The 16,629-nt window shown below is 36.8% G+C and overlaps 2 long non-coding RNA genes across 3 annotated transcripts in view; both read left to right on the forward strand.

Moving 5' to 3' along the window:
• Positions 1-16,629, forward strand: part of LOC136244590 (uncharacterized) — a 69,230-nt gene that overhangs the window by 36,322 nt on the left and 16,279 nt on the right. The window contains exon 3 of one of the 2 annotated variants that reach the window (XR_010695456.1): positions 11,558-11,818. The exons of the other annotated variant lie outside the window; for it this stretch is intronic. This is a non-coding gene — a long non-coding RNA (uncharacterized lncRNA). Of the gene's footprint in view, positions 1-11,557; positions 11,819-16,629 lie in introns of those variants that run through there. 2 annotated transcript variants of the gene reach the window in all.
• On the forward strand, positions 15,599-16,378 carry LOC136244613 (uncharacterized). The gene is made up of 3 exons (XR_010695468.1): positions 15,599-15,662; positions 16,083-16,147; positions 16,207-16,378. It is a non-coding gene; the product is annotated as an uncharacterized lncRNA (long non-coding RNA).

A 16,629-nucleotide genomic window follows, 5' to 3' on the forward strand; every position in this document is an offset into this window, starting at 1 on the left:
GTATAGTACAGTGCGATAACTATCCTATTAAAGAGAACACTAAAGCCTGTATAATATACTAGGAGTCAGAGTATCAATAAACAACTTGCAAGTACTTGAGGAGCCATACAGCCTGGGATCTAGGATTCCCTTTGCTGAATTCAGCAATTGCATTTACATTATATCTCTTTTGTACACACTAATGTATTCCATGAAAATACAGAAAATTTATATCCAGTGTATTACCTGTATACTATACTTCTCACACATCACAAGGTTGTGTATACTAACTACCCCACCAGGGACCTGCAAGCTGAAGGCCTGTATCTCACCTCATTCTCCTGGTTACTAGCAGCAACAGGCTCCAGGTAGTTACCAACAACAGGAAGACTGCAATAATTCATCGGCTGTGGTGGAGATGATGGAGAACAAAAGTCATGAGGGAAGATACATCCTTGAAGTGCTCTCCCATCCCATCCTTCTGGTAGTACATTATCAGTGGCAATCACACTACTTGTTGTTTGTACACAAAGATTTCTTGTAGGCTGTGGTGCTCCCCCATCCCATCCTTCTGGTAGTACATTATCAGTGGCAATCACACTACTGGTTGTTTGTACACAAAGATTTCTTGTAGGCTGTGGTGCTCCCCCATCCCATCCTTCTGGTAGTACATTATCAGTGGCAATCACACTACTCGTTGTTTGTACACAAAGATTTCTTGTAGGCTGTGGTGCTCCCCCATCCCATCCTTCTGGTAGTACATTATCAGTGGCAATCACACTACTTGTTGTTTGTACACAAAGATTTCTTGTAGGCTGTTGAGGTAGAAAAACAACCATTGTGTCACCTCTAAACCATATAAACCACTGTATACGTGAGAGTTGTTGCTTGTTAAATTTTCAACTATTATCAATATTTAAACTTAGCTAGAGTCTGTAGAACGTTTGTTGCAACTTAGAAAGTTATATTAAATACAAAAATAGTTAAAGCTCCATATATTTAAGAATTATATATATATATATATATATATATATATATATATAACACGTAATCATTTACTGTAATGTATCATTATTCTACATTGGCTATATACATGCACATGTACCACAATGTGCATATAGCTAGTCATACTAACACTGTCACATGTGTCACTAACATAGTCCTGGGTATCAACTCTTGTAAAGGTCACTGAATTGTGTGAACTTGAGAGTTGATGTCTGGCCAGCTATGCTATTGAACAATTGATTCTTATTCCCCATTCAGCTTTCATGTTGAGTAATAAGCTAAACTCTTTATCATACCAATAGTGCTACTCCACAATACTCTGAATTTGTCTTGTTGGGAGAGTAAATTTCTACAGCCTACATAGCTATAATGCAGTTCTAAAGATGTGGACTCAAGATTTTCACATATTCTAATCTGGATCCAGCCATTCTTCTAGGGCCATTGCTTCAAAATTGACAATGATGTATTTATTAAATATATATGAAGGTAACATAAAAAACTGAAGTACTTACAGTACAATTAAAATGTCCATTAAAATTATTAAATGTCCATTATTAATTTCATTACATCATTACCAGTTAAATAGTAGGGCGTAAGAAAGGCCCCACGGTTGCACTCCTCTGTCTAAGGTAGGGAGCACCTGGTTCTCCTACTGTTTATCTCACAGTGAATGTAAATGAGCCAAAGGTTTATTACAATGATTCAGTATTTCTTGTAAACTGTCCATCAGTCAGGCATCAGCAGCTTCGATCTATTCCACACTAAAAACTGACTGCATATTTTGATTAACATAGCCAATTGTCACAGTTGCTGCATACCCACCACCACCAGTGTACTTTGAAGATTTCACTGTCACTGTCACAAAAATGGTGCAAAAAAATATGTATGTAAGTGTTAACACAACATTACAACAGACTTGTGTGGCTTTTTAATTGGGTATGAGATCCTCTTTTCTGCTTCTGAGCAGTTAACTTGGCCAAAATACCAACTTTGTGAATCCAGTGACTTTAATTTAATTCAGTGACAAAGCTCTGAGGGATGCATCCCTCCAGATCTAGGTAAAAGTATATGTTATATTTACCCAATCATACAGTACGATAGTAACTGTATATTAGGGATCCACAAGGTTTGGGATTTCTTGCCCAATAAATATCACCCTAAAACCAGCTAATATTAACTTTCTGACAGATTAGCAGTATTGGTTAGGCATAGCCAAGCTCAAAAATGTCTTCAGATCAACGCTAGAACGTTCCGCCAAGTTGCTATGAAATTTTTAAAAATTCGTATTTAACAGAATTTTCTACTGACTGACTGACTGACTTACTAACTAACTAATGCCTTCAGACAAGCGTAACTCGATAACGGCTAAGGCTACAGGCCTGATTTCTTCACTGTTCAACGTCGCTTCGGCCCGAGATGTGCCTTTTCGCCAACCGCAGCAGCTACAATGCATGTGTCATGGTGCTACCTTTGTCCTCCTAAAAGATCCTTTGTACCCATTTCCTTACTCCAGTACTACGTGGGTGACGATTTGCGGTACGCGTAATGGCTTCAGTGCGAGCGTTATGGCTTCAGTGCAAGACTTAAAATTACTCAGGCGTTTCTTGCACTACTCTTTGCTTGAAATGTTATGTAGGTGTTTAACATACCATTAGCCTCGTTGGTAGCTGAAAACAGAGTGCATTCGCCTTACACTAATCATAGATATCAGAGGCGCGTACAAGGTACTTACGCGCCTCTAAAAATATCTTTGAACTAATCGACTGCTGAGGCGCGCGTTTTGACAAGCTTTTCCACTATTGAACTAAAATGTTAGAATACACGAGTAACACGTGCAATCTATAAGCACGCACGTCTAGATCTAGAGTGGAGTGTCAGGCCGACTCTTGACATTATTAGTCGCGTGAGTGATATATATATCGTAGCAAGTATTTGATTATAAAGGCTTGAAAAGAAAACACAGTGAAGAAGCAGACAGTGATGATGTAGGAAGAGTAGATATTGGAAGAGGCAGTGGAGGTGGTGGCAGAGGAAGAGGAAGAATAGATACTGGCAGAGGAAGACGAGGTGGTGGCAGAGGCAGGGGAAGTGACAGATTTAGAGGCAAGGGAGGTGGCGCTAGAGGAAGAGGAGCATACAAACCAATCAATGATATGCAGGATGGCTATAGAGGAGGAGGTAGAGGCTACAGAGGAGGGACTAGAGGGAGAACAGACAGAAGAGAGCATGGTGAAACAATGATGAAATATGATGATGAATTTTATAGAAAAGATCAATCATTTGTAATTAATTATTATTGTACTAAATAAATTTTGCTGAGTTCACATGCTTTTGTCCTTTTAACACTTATCAGATAAAATATGCATAATGACTGATGTATATGATTGAAGCCAAACTATAGCTATTATAATTGCATATAATGTCACTATCAACACTTTCTTATAGCTTTAATTACTTAAAGCCTCCATTTGCTGATTTCACATGCTTTTGCCCTTTTAACACTTATCAAAGAAAATATGCATAATGACTGATATATATGATTGAAGCCAAACTATAGCTATTATAATTGCACATAATGTCACTATCAACACTTTCTTATAGCTTTAATTACTTAAGCCTCCACTATAAAGCTACTGCATGCATGTGGTTATTTTATGCTGCATTTCACTGCTACGCATTAATGCATACTATAATATCACAACACATGCACGTGCATGTTCTGACTTGATGATCTCTACATATGTAATATGCACAGCATCGCAAGGTAACATTGCATAATCTGTATGCCTGTATAGCTCGATCCCCCTGCAGAGATAAAATTTATGTTACAAAAAAGTTTTCAAACAAATATGTTAAGAAGATTAGAAATTTTAAACTGGAGTAGGGAGCATATAGTACATAAATAAGTGCATGGTGCAGGCATGATATTAAATTTCAGTAAAAACAATATAACAAGTGTTATATCCCTATACTCTGCAGTTTCAAATTATAGCTAATTATGGTTTTAAAAAAGTAAACAAACAAGTAGAAGCAAAAATTTGTAATTTTACATCCAATTAGGGATCATAGTAATAAAAAGTAAAGAAACGAAGGTGGTTGCCTATATATGCCTGCAAATGTACTAGTGGACATTTAATCCCTAATTCAGTCTATAGCTGTACACCAGAGGTTCTGAAGACTGAATTACAGATTAAATGTCCACTAGTACATTTGCAGGCATATATAGGCAACCACCTTGTTTCTTTACTTTTTATTACTATGATCCCTAATCAAATGTAAAATTACAAATTTTTACTTCTACTTGTTATATTTAAACTACCATGCATGCAAAATAGGACCCTTCATGGTTTGCCTACAGTGTTAAAGTTCACACAAACATGTTATACAGTTACCTTATTTACTTGGTTGAATACTGCAACATTTATTGCCTTAGTTCCAATAATCGACATGCCTACTATTAAACTCTGCCACTACTCATAATGCTAAATGGTCACAATTTTAAAATCAATTGTGGCATCATTTAAGTGCAGGTACTATGATACTGTTAAGGTACAGCACTTAACCTAGGAAAGGTGATGGTATGTAATTGTACTCTATAATAAAAGATGTGAGGACATCACTAAATTTTCATCACTGGTCTTGTAACATTTTTTTGCTCACTTGGGTGCAGAAGTGTATTATCAAACCTGTTTGTACATGTAGAATTAATCAAAATACAAATATGTTCCATCATCCATGACAATAACGAGAATAACTGTTGAGTAGTAGTTTCCCCGTGGGATCATTACTAAGTCCCAGCATACACCATGCTTTATATGGAACAAACCTTCTGTAAGTAAAACAAAACAGTGAGTAAAACACCTGATAACCAGGTATAGCTAATTTAGGACCCCCAGACTTGATTCAAGTTTCAGAAAAGCTAAATACTTCCTCCACTGCCTTATGTAGCACTGACCCCTCCTGTGTGGACCACCACACTCGGAACATTGGTGAAGGTATCTGCAGCAAGGACACTGGCAACTTTTCGAGCAGGTCTTGATTGGTAATACTGTGTAACGGGTTGGACATAGCTGACAAAGAAGCATAATGGATACTTCACTTTTTAGACAATAATTAGTAGCTGGGGCACTCCGTGCCATTTCTTTCATTTGATGTGACATGCGTGGGTTCACGTAACTAATATATCGTACAGTAGCAGCACCGCTCTGTGTAGCTGTATGGTAGTTATAACCCAGTGCGGCGCTTTGATACTCCCACGCACTGGGGTTTAAGTGCAATTTATCATTAATAGAAGATTCTCATCGGCTATTGGCATATTGATGGTATGTAAATAGTGATACGCAGCATCAGACAGTAGTAGGAATCCTGGCCCTCCTTGCACAACAGACATACCAGCATACCACCCAATATGCATGATTTCTTTCCTCTATGTACCAAGCAACTGTTAATTTTGAAGTTTGATATACATGTACTGTTTACCTAAATACCCTATATATTCAAACTAAAAAACTTGTAATCTAACATATAGAAGACGTTACTAGTAGAAAATGATATATAACTGCTAATGAGTGCTGGTATTCCATATGATGGTAACCCAGAAACAACAGTATGGTAAACTGAACTATCCCCATCACCAATAAGGTGAATAAGCCAGCGGTACCAGACACCATGCATCTGCTCTGACAGTTAAAAACCCTCAAGGATGATGTCAGCCTGCACGCTGCAAGAGCTACCTGACCAATTACGGAAACAGCTGTATTCTGGTACTGTATATAGGAGTTTTGAGACTTGTAATGAGAAAAAAGGATTTTCGATGTTGCAAAGATGTGCATCAGAAAAGTTGTTTGAGTTTTTTTGACATGGAGTATGTGTGATGTTGCTGTGAAGTGTGTGTGATGTTGTGGTAAAGTGACCATTGCTTGGTTTTCTTCATAGTCTAATTTTAGTCTCATCCCAGTGGTGGACAGATGATGCTGAATGAGCTTTTGAAAAATATTCAAAAACAAGAAATTTAGTGTTCTAGTAAATTTGTGTTATCGATGTAACTGTGGACACTTCAATCTCATGGTATACTTGGCCTTTCATTAATCCTTATGGGACAAATTTTGTTATGGAATGTCTTTAATCAGAAATCTTGATTTGCACTATTAGCGTACCTGCTGTGCTGATAATGATTTGCTACCAGTCCTCAGTACACAAATAAACTTTTCTGGGAATCCAAAAACTTGTCAATTGCCTTTGCTAGTTTTTCAGTCCTTTCCAAAGGATGCTTGAACATATACTGTTCTCCTCCTGTGGTGTTTGGTAAATGAACTGAAAGCTTACTGCTTTATATGCCTGAGTCCTTATGTCACAGCTTCACTTAATGACTGTTGCCCTTTTTTCAGTTCTCACTAGTGCTCATACTCTAACATTAACAGTGCTGCTATTTGGTAGATAATCTTCCTTAAGCTTGTTGCCTCCTGGATGTCTTAGTGTGCTGCAAGATCACTGATCAAGTGATTAAGAAATGGAGTGGTAGCTGAAAGCTTAAAATATTCTCAAATGAACTAAAAGGTTGATACAAGCAATCCCTTTGCCTACTTGTAAGCTTACTGAGATTCCTGATCGCTCTGCAACTGTGAAACTGTGAGAATAAATGCATGCTGAATAATTATCATTTTTTTTCCCCTAGGTTTTTTAATTTGCAAAGTATTGCTCTTTTAGAAAAAGTCCAGAAAAGACATCTTGTTGTTTATCTTGAAACTTTACAGAGGCTTCCTTAAAATACAGGAGATGCAAGATTATTAGACTGTAAACAAATTCAAAGATTTCTGCAGTCTTTAAGTATGCCAATGCTTCCTATTTGTTTTCTGCAGTCCAACCTACTCATCAGCAATATTTCCATAGACAATTGCTTCAAAAAGCTGTTTTAAAAAATGGCATATAGAAACTTACTCCCACCCATCAATGTTCTCTACCACAAAGAAACATTTATACTGGGTTGCGACTAGATCTAACTCTATGTTGTGTGCCTTTCATAAGTATTTGCTTTAAAAAGCCTTTTCACTTTGGTGATACCTTAAGTCAGTATGTCATGCTCAGTATGTCATGCTTTTAATTTGGGCAATGTAATTTTTCACTGCTGCAATAGAACAAGATGTTAATATTACCAAATTAAAGAATTCCCAGCACAGTGGGTATAGTCAACCTTTGGTTGCTTGTCCCTAAATAGATTTTGCACTCCTGACTTGTGACCACTCATATTGGAGGCTCCATCATAGCCTTGGCCACATAATTTTGCTAAAGATAAATCTAGATTTTCAGTTGCAGCCATAATGGTTGTGGCTATGCCTATAGCTCTAACCCTGGGAAGCTTTATGAAGTTCAGACATTTTCTTGGATATCAGTTTCATCCACATAACGAATAGCCAAATGCTCACTATTATGGCTAGGTACTTCATCAGCCCTTTGCTGTGTTCGACATGCTAGTAAGTTATGCAGTAACTAATTTGCCAACTTTATCATAAATAACCTCCACTTATATATGACTTTGCTGACATTTGTGACCCATCTGCATTTGCCAACTTTCTTTACTATTACTGGAATATTGACGTCACTGTCACCAACACTACTGTTATCGGTTGTGGTTATTTCAGCACTTGAATGTTTTTTTCTTTTGATAAGTATATCTGGTATTCCATGCATTACAAGCATACTATCATCAAGTACTAATCCTACTTTACTTTGGGAATACAATCTACTTGCTTTGTGGCCTTTTAATTGAGCTGTGTATTCACGGTTTACTTACTTCAGATCTTTCAGGCTACTTCCCCATCCAGTCATATTCACCTAAGGAACAAGCATCTGACACATCAGAATAGTTTTTCTTTACATAATCTAAACCACCAGTACTTCCTGCTGCTAACATGGGTAGTTGATCGTTGTCAAAGTTACTAGGGAAGATAGGCTCCATGATAATCAACTTTTCCCAGACAGGGACACCCAAACAATTTATTCTTAAGTATTTCACGAAAGTTCAACAGCATTGATAAGGTTCTTTGGATAGGCAATCTGACTGCCATCCATGCCTGTAAATATATACAGCTGACCACTCAATTGTCTTTATATGAGACACAATTTCTCAGGTCTGCATTTATCTTTTTTCTGGAAAATTGAAGAGTCTCCCTAATTCCTGTTAATATGTACAATGGATACTCTCTGTAGTGCATATTGTATAATAGCATGTAACCAACTACTACTGGTTATATTGCATTTTAAAGTATATCATCTCATGTGATCAGATAGCAAAAGCTGTGTCATGTGAAAAACAAAATATATATTAGTGGAGCTTATTGTACTTGCTGATATTCATTATTATGTAAAATAAAAATGAACAATACCCCTTGTATATGTTATATACGGTATGGCTATTTATTTTCTAATATCCATTTTACTGTACTGATGACTATGGTCCTAGTGTTCACCATCAGAGTCATTCACACAGAGTGATTTTGAGAGTGACAACTAGCCCACCACAGTCAATGGACTAACGCTGTCACATGTGTCACTAATGTAGTCCTGGGTATCAACTCTTGTAAAGGTCACTGAATTGTGTGACCTTGAGAGTTGATGTCTAGCTAGCTATGTTGTTGGAGATATATTTAATGTTGTTTTGAAGATGCTTTTTGTCAGAAAACTGTAATATACCTTTAAAAATTATTGTGGTTACTTCTATGTATATCACTACATGAAATGTTGCAGTATTGATTTCCATTCTTGCCTCGTCACTTTTGCACTCTTCATTAATATGTTAGTTCCATGGTGTTTCTTGTGCATCCTACAAATGCAAATTGTTGCTTCTTGAGTTAGTTATGAATATTGCATAAGTTATTGTCTGTTAACATTTTGATGTCATCTCAGCTGAAAAACAAGGTTACATCTCTGTTAGTCATCTGTATGATCTTCAATTTGATGTTATATTTAATATTTTATCCACAGTGAGGAGTATGGGTAGAATCTAATGGCCCCTCACTTTCCTGTGTGAAAAGTGTTTGTTGACCTGTAGAATGTGTTTTCTTTTTCAATGTATTGATATGTACGTCTTCATGCAAAATTATCCCATCAGAAATCACTAAACAAGCGTGATCTTATCTCTGTGTTAATCTTAGATAGATTTTTTTTGTTGGTTGGTACTAGTGGCATCTCCATACTTGTTGTTGCAGAGAGAGCTTATAGTACAGTAGGATGACTACTTAGAGACTTGCAACCAATAATAGTAAATTAACTACAGCAGAATACAACAACCATTAATCTAACAACCATTAGTCTAACCACTACTAGTCTGACAACCACTAATCTACTGCTTACAAAGGGATAAGTCCTTTTATACAAAACCAAACTATCTAGAATTATCTACAGTAGATCTTACTGTTCTAGTACATTCTGCAATATACTACATCAAGCTTCCTAAATTAGTTCAATATTATTATCGTAATTATTCTACTTAGTTCTATAGAATTCTAGAACATTCTGGACAAGTGCTCTTCCTTAACACTCCTTCTCACTTGTTTCAGGATGTTCTGTCACAGGTGCCATTCCAGCCATCAATCTTAATTTCTCAAATTGCTCAGCACTCAATCCTTTTGTCAACAGATCCCAGACTTGATTTCTATGAAGAGATTCCAGCTCTCTCTCCATTGCCTTAACCCATTCATTCTTGTCTGTACTGGCTAGTGCATCCTGCAAAGTGGCAGGATCTTCAGAAAACTTTGCAACAGTACTCTTTCACCATAGAAATCTGGTTGTCTTCGTTCCCTTGTTGAACATCTCAATTGAATGATGGGTGAGCTGTAGAGATTCATTCACCACTGTTTCTGCAGAGGTATCTTCCTCAATACATTCAAGTTCAACATGTTTAGAATCACTAGATTTAATCTCAGGTTCCTTGTCAATTCCATTCATGGTTTCATTGAAAACTACATCACGACTAAAGAACACTTTTTCTCGTTCCACATCATATAGACAGTATGCTTTTGTCTCAGTACCATAACCTAGCATAATGCATCTTCTTGCTTTAGCATCAAACTTCTGTCACTCATCCTTTTCAACATGTGCATAGCACAGGCAACCAAATTCTTTGAGGTGGCCTACATTTGGCTTCTCCATTGTCCAATTGCTCAATTGGTTCAATTTCCATTGGTTCTGGCTCTATTTCAGTGGTCTCTTCCACTTTGCTTCTGATCACGTATAGCCAGCCATCTGGTCAGTGCTATTTCTGTTATACACAAAACAGGAAATTTGCGGTTCCATAGGATAGTCTTTTGGTGTAGATAATCCAGCTTGCTAGGTTCAGCTTCACAAATTAGGGCCAACAATTCCTTTTCCCTTTTCTCCATCCATTGAATCCTTACTCTAGTATGAATGTGCCCTTCAAATGTTTCTACATTAGTGACTCTCGCTGTACCATCATATTTCCTACTCTTTTTCCCATTCATCACCTGTAATGCATACAGGATTGTAATTATTGCATTGATGAGATGGAGCATTGGCTTCATCACCATTACTAGTAGGGTCGACACCTACCCTGACACCCTTTCTACCCCTCGTATAGATTTACTAAGACAGGGACTGGGACAGATACAGGAAATGGGTTTATTAGGTTTCACTACCCTATTTTCCCCAAATTCCTGTCCCACAGGCTACATGTTGCCTGCGGGTGGTGCTGTTAGCCATCCCCAAAGAGATCCATCATCTCCTAAGGGAAGCCCACTCCACGCCACAAGAAGGCCAACACCATAAACTAGCTGAAAATTATTATGGTGGAAGTATCTATATGTATAATGATGACTTGAAAGGTAAGTAGGATTTTTAAACGAATTTCTTGAGCTGTTTTATTGTCTAATTTTTGGCAACTATTATGTGGTCGTAGTGATTCCTTCTTGTAAATGACAGCTCTTTCCTTGATTTCTTAGACTCTGACTCGCCGTCTCAAGATTTGGAATGCTTGATTCCTATATAAAACACTAAATGTAAATCACTAAAATTGAAACAGCGAGCTTGTATCCACACCAGGTTATCTTTGCAGCAAAACCAAATATGCCTTCCTGCAGTTCCTGGTAAGTAGGACTCCATAAAGTATTGATGCCCCCTCTGAAGACTTGAGTAATCCACATTGGAAAAGCTTTTGCTCTTTTTTTTTAATGCTTCCCAGATGACTGCAAGTGAGCCACAATAATTTCCTCAGTTTGCACAGCTGGAAGTTCACCGTCAATCTGTTGTGTATAAGGACTCTTCGGCCAATATTTGCCACTACTCAGCTCAACAACTGAATCCTCTGCTTCATCATGACATTGTTCAATAGCAGCCTTCCTCCGTGTGTACTGTTTATTTGGATCAGGATCAACAATTCTGCCTTCCCAGCCAATATGAAATACAAACTAACAGAATACAATAAAGTTTACAGCTTGTCGCAATGAAACTATAAACACATGTTTCTACACACTTCACTGGGCGAAAAGTTACATGTCTGCATATAGTACATGGAGATAAAATGTATATGAAATATCTAATTTCACTGGTATTTTCTATTTAGGATATTTATGAATTTTAACCGAATTTCCTGTGGATGATAGAGAAAGATTTAGTACATCAAAAATGTTGCTGGAAATGAGTGTGAATGAAATGTACATTTAAACATTGTGAAATGCATACTATACACGTACATATTCTGCAGCAGAAATAAATGTTTCCTGTAGATTATTGCTATTAATTTAGTGCAGTTGATTAATAATTATATATACTGTTTAACGCATTGATGTAATTATTAATTTAATTACCATGATTTTGAATAATGAAAGCATTTTTAGTGTTGCATACAGAATTGCTATTATTTACTTGTCTATATACCCATGCATGTTCAAGCTACATTTTAACTGAGCTATTAAGTGAAATGATTTAGTAGCTTTATATATTTAGTTATTTAATAAGTTTTATGTAGACGAAAAGTTTCAATAATACTATAAATCCAAATACAAGTCGGTAAGGTACAATTCCAAATGAACAGGATCTTCATATATAATATAATTATATGGTTATAAAAATGATTCAGAACAAATACAAGTCAAAGTTACAATTCCAAATAAAGGAAGGTAGCTATAAAACGAATGAAATAATTGAAAAGTTAAGTTCAGTTTTAAGTCAAGTTCAGCTCATTTCACATTGTAGATGATTGTTCTTGATCAGTTGTTATTGTCCATCTTGGTAATCCAACTGGAATCGGTCTCTGGGAGCTGCAATGAGTTGCGATGTCTCTTGCTTTCCTTTGTCTCTTTGCTTGTGGCGATTTTAACTCTCTAATTTTTTGAAGAAAGTTGTGACCATCTGACTTCGCCATGTTAGTGGAATAATCACCAGGTCCTCGCTCTCACTCATGCTTTCTTCTGATGTCATCATGTCAAGTCTCCTGACCTTTCTCCATTTTTCTTTATCCTTTTCAGGAAACTGCACTTTTTCAAGCGTTGCTTTTCGTTGACGTAGTTTCTAGAGAAAAAAAGTAACTATTAGACTAAGTATAACATGCATGCTGCAATTAGCATAATAGACAGTTCAATAATATCTACAAGACAGTTAAGCTTACCCAACTGATTCTTTCCTGACGCCTTCTAAATTTGGCTCTTCTTCCATACACACCTCTCTGTTTCAGTGAGTGTTCCTGACACTTTGTACGATAGTATGTATAAATTGCAGCTGTTTGAATTAAATGTAGCTATGTATATATCATTAGCAATTCTAGGAAAATTATAGCATATACCTCTAATATGGCTTGAAGTAAACATTTTGTTATTCATCTTTACTTCTGTAAGTATTTTTTTAGCAACTCGCTGGTTTTTCTCATCAGTGAATGGTACCCTGCATACAAGTAATAACATATGTAATAATGAATTCAAAGGTTTGGTGCTTACCCTGGCTGTAAATCAAACCCATTAAAATCGTCTACTTCTTCTAAAAGAAGATTATATGCTTTTCTGACCTCCGACTAAATATGAAAGAGAAGTATATGTAATGGCTATAGCTACATAGGTTTCCAGTACCCAAACTTACCTTCACTCCTAAAGGGGGTTTGGATTTCTCTTTATGCTTTTCTTTAGATTGAGACAGCTCATCCTTTATCGCATCCACAGTCTCTGCTACACCATTAACCAATCCAGTAATTTCTTTTAGAACTTTCATTGTCACTCTGGAATGGATATCATGATGTGGACTGAGCCTAGTCCGGTATCGAAATTCTGCACTGATAGGCTCGTTTCTATGGCCTGCTTCTCCTCCTGGGGTCCTGTTTTTGCTGTCTACACCAATATCATCTTCGTCGCGTTGTTGTGCCACGCGGATTCCTTCTACATTTATTGGTGTGCTCCCTGCAAGACTTTGGGTACCGCTGCCGTTACCAAGCCGTCGCTGTGAATTTGGTGTAGTTACTATGATTGGGCTTTGACCTGCAGGTGTATGTACATTAACATTTGAAGCAATTTGGCTATCTGGCTGACCTGCACTAGATAAGGGTATTGAATCGTATGAATCATCCTGTAAAACTCTGGTGTCTTGGTACCGGCGCGGTCGCATTTCTGATGCTACCATACTGGCAACATCATCACTTGTCAGGCGATCAGACGTTGAGCTCCTTTGTCGTGGCGCTGTTATTCGAAGATCTGCAGTGGTGGGTTCTGAGTAGCCGGGATCCAGTTCCTGAGGTGGTTCATCGTCGCTTGAATCGCTCATCTTCCAAAGTCACAGAGTTGCTAGGTGAAGTGCATCTAGCAGGTATATTTTCTCTTTTTATACCAGAGGTATAAGTTGATTGTCGCGATTATGTTGTGCATGTGCAATAAGTAGCCAATGGCTTTTGAGCAGTGTATTTTACTTCAAGCAAGAGTAACATAAACATTAATTTCATTGGCTATTTTCTGCACATGTGCTATGCGTGGATTTGTATCTAACCGGGTTATTTAATTATATTCATTATCAACGACATCTTCATCATGCATGGTCATGCATGCAGATAGCTATTTGCTACTGCATATACTGCACGAATGTCTATAGCTATATATACCATGCAGTATACAGTTATTCAGACTTAGCAATGGAGTCACAATTTTCAAGATCTAGTCGCAACTACTATCCTCATTGCAACAAATATTTGGTACCATCCACATACTACAATCACAGGAGTGTTTATTACGACAAGGTACATAGCTAGCTACAGTACTAGTAGTCCACAGCGGAATGCAGGTTTTAGTTAGTTTGTTACTACACCTAGTATAATATTGTAGCGTTGGATGTAGCTACAGGTAAAGAAACCGTGCTTCATGCATGGCGGGCCTCAAAATCTTTTTTAAAAACTATGCAATGGCTTGCAATGGCTTTATAATCTTTATTATTACTGTCATGATTACTCTTCATCTATATGTCTTCATGCATGCATGCATGCACGCAGCTGATAATGGCCAATGTATAATTTTGTACAGTCTATTGATGAACTGGGCAGTCAGCACAGCTGATGAGTGTCCAGGAAAAAAAGACAAGTTACAGAATTACTATGCATGTGTATACAGTATTGGAGCAAAGCCAGTAGACATGCAGTTTGTATTTTAAAGAAATACAGTTAGTGTTGTGAACAGTCTGTTTAATTTGTATTTAACCTGTAATTGATTTTTAACTTGTAATTAATTTGCAATTAAGTGATGTACTACACATATGTAACCTTGATTTTAGTATATATACTCACTAACATACATGGAATGTACTTAGCTACACATCTTATTACATAGTAGTTGCCTATACAGGAAATATCAGTCGAACTGCATGTTAATATATTATTTCATACTGTAAATAGATATATATATATATATATCCACCCCAAAAACACCTTCGCTGTAAAAAAGGCGCACCCAAGAAACTACAAGTACCTGGAACCCAATGTAAAAAAGAAAAAGAAAAATCAGCTTAGCTGAAGTGAAAAGTAACTGGTAACTTAAAGAGCTGTCAGTATAATAGAGCAAAAAAAGGCGGCCAAATTACCAGCCAATTAGAGTTAAAAGAAATTACTTTACGATGCAGCAAGAGTGAATATAGAACACAGCTGAATTATAAAGGTTCAGTGTTAAATTTTTTGAATTAGTTGTATATGACCATTCATTCTTGGCCGCTTCAGATATCAGCTATTTCAGTTGCCAGTTACTTTCATGTATACACCTGTTTTATAGCCAAGGTGTTCTTGCATGGATTAAACTTTAGTAATTGTATTCTTGGCCGCTTCAGATGTCAGCTCTTTAAGTTACCAGTTACTTTTCACTTCAGCTAAGCTGATTTTTCTTTTTCTTTTTTACATTGGGTTCCAGGTACTTGTAGTTTCTTGGGTGCGCCTTTTTTACAGCGAAGGTGTTTTTGGGGTGGATATCACTCATTTTTGTCAGTGATAGACTCTACATTTGGTTTAAAAGGTAATTTTTTGGAAATGTGCAATTAACTTTAATGCAGAATATTATCTTGGAGAGTCAGTAAAATCCATACATAATAATGATTGTTTCATAACACCGTAAATTCGGAAGTATGAATTTATGGTGTAGTATGACTGTTCTATTGATGGGTTCGAACAAGTATCCAGTGTAGACTGTAGTGGCATCAAGGGTGTTAATTTCCAGGTTAGTTTACATGTTGTGATGTTAGTGATTTTTTCCTAGTACCCAGATATTAAGTATATTGTATTTAATGCCCACCTGTTATGTTTTTAAATTATGGTATATCAGTGTAGACAGTGCAACAGTAAGCCTTCTGTGTTGTAGTAACTATTTGTTTCATAATATTATGCTGTTGTCCCGGAATGGCACAATTTTTGGGCAACCAGTGTGAAGTCCAGTGGTACAAACATTGTATTATGACCAAGTTGTGATAGCGTACTTTTGTTTGACTAATGTCCTAATGTTCTGGTTTAACATGCTTACCCAACAGTTATGTTATTTATTCACTTAGCCTGGGATATAATTTTTGTTCATTTTGATTATCCATGCTATTATTGACACAGCCCAGCATACTGATTTTTTGTACATTCTCTTTTAATTCAGTGCCTGCTGGATTGTGTCATCAGATATCGAAACAAGTGTTTTTGGTGTTGCGACCGATGTTCCAGGTCAGTTGCATGAGTGTTTAATTTAAGGTTAACTTCAGTGCCTGCTTATTCTTTTACAGGTCTCAGTATCGTCATGCTGACATACAAGAAATCATCACTATTGTTGGAACTATTTTTAGTCAAGTCTTGATGTGATGTTAATTAACGTTGTTACACATTGTTGTATGTTTACCATATGGCAAGAAATTATCATGGCCATCATGAAATTTGAATATTGTGTAAGTTGTGTGGACCAACCCAAACTCATACATGGTCACTGGCAAACCACGAACCACATTCGAGCCACAACACCACCAACCACATTCGAGCAATCCATTACAAAATTTTGTTGCACCATTTGTGTGTGCATAATACTTAATGAAAGCCACAACACAAGCTACATGGTACACACTACATAGAGGTGGTAACCCCTAAAGGCTTGTTACCTTTTGTATTCACCTTATCGGCCTTTGTGGTTAATCTATTAAAAATTACATGTAAAT

The sequence above is a fragment of the Dysidea avara genome, chromosome 14, assembly GCF_963678975.1.
Source record: "Dysidea avara chromosome 14, odDysAvar1.4, whole genome shotgun sequence".
Lineage (NCBI taxonomy): Eukaryota > Metazoa > Porifera > Demospongiae > Dictyoceratida > Dysideidae > Dysidea > Dysidea avara.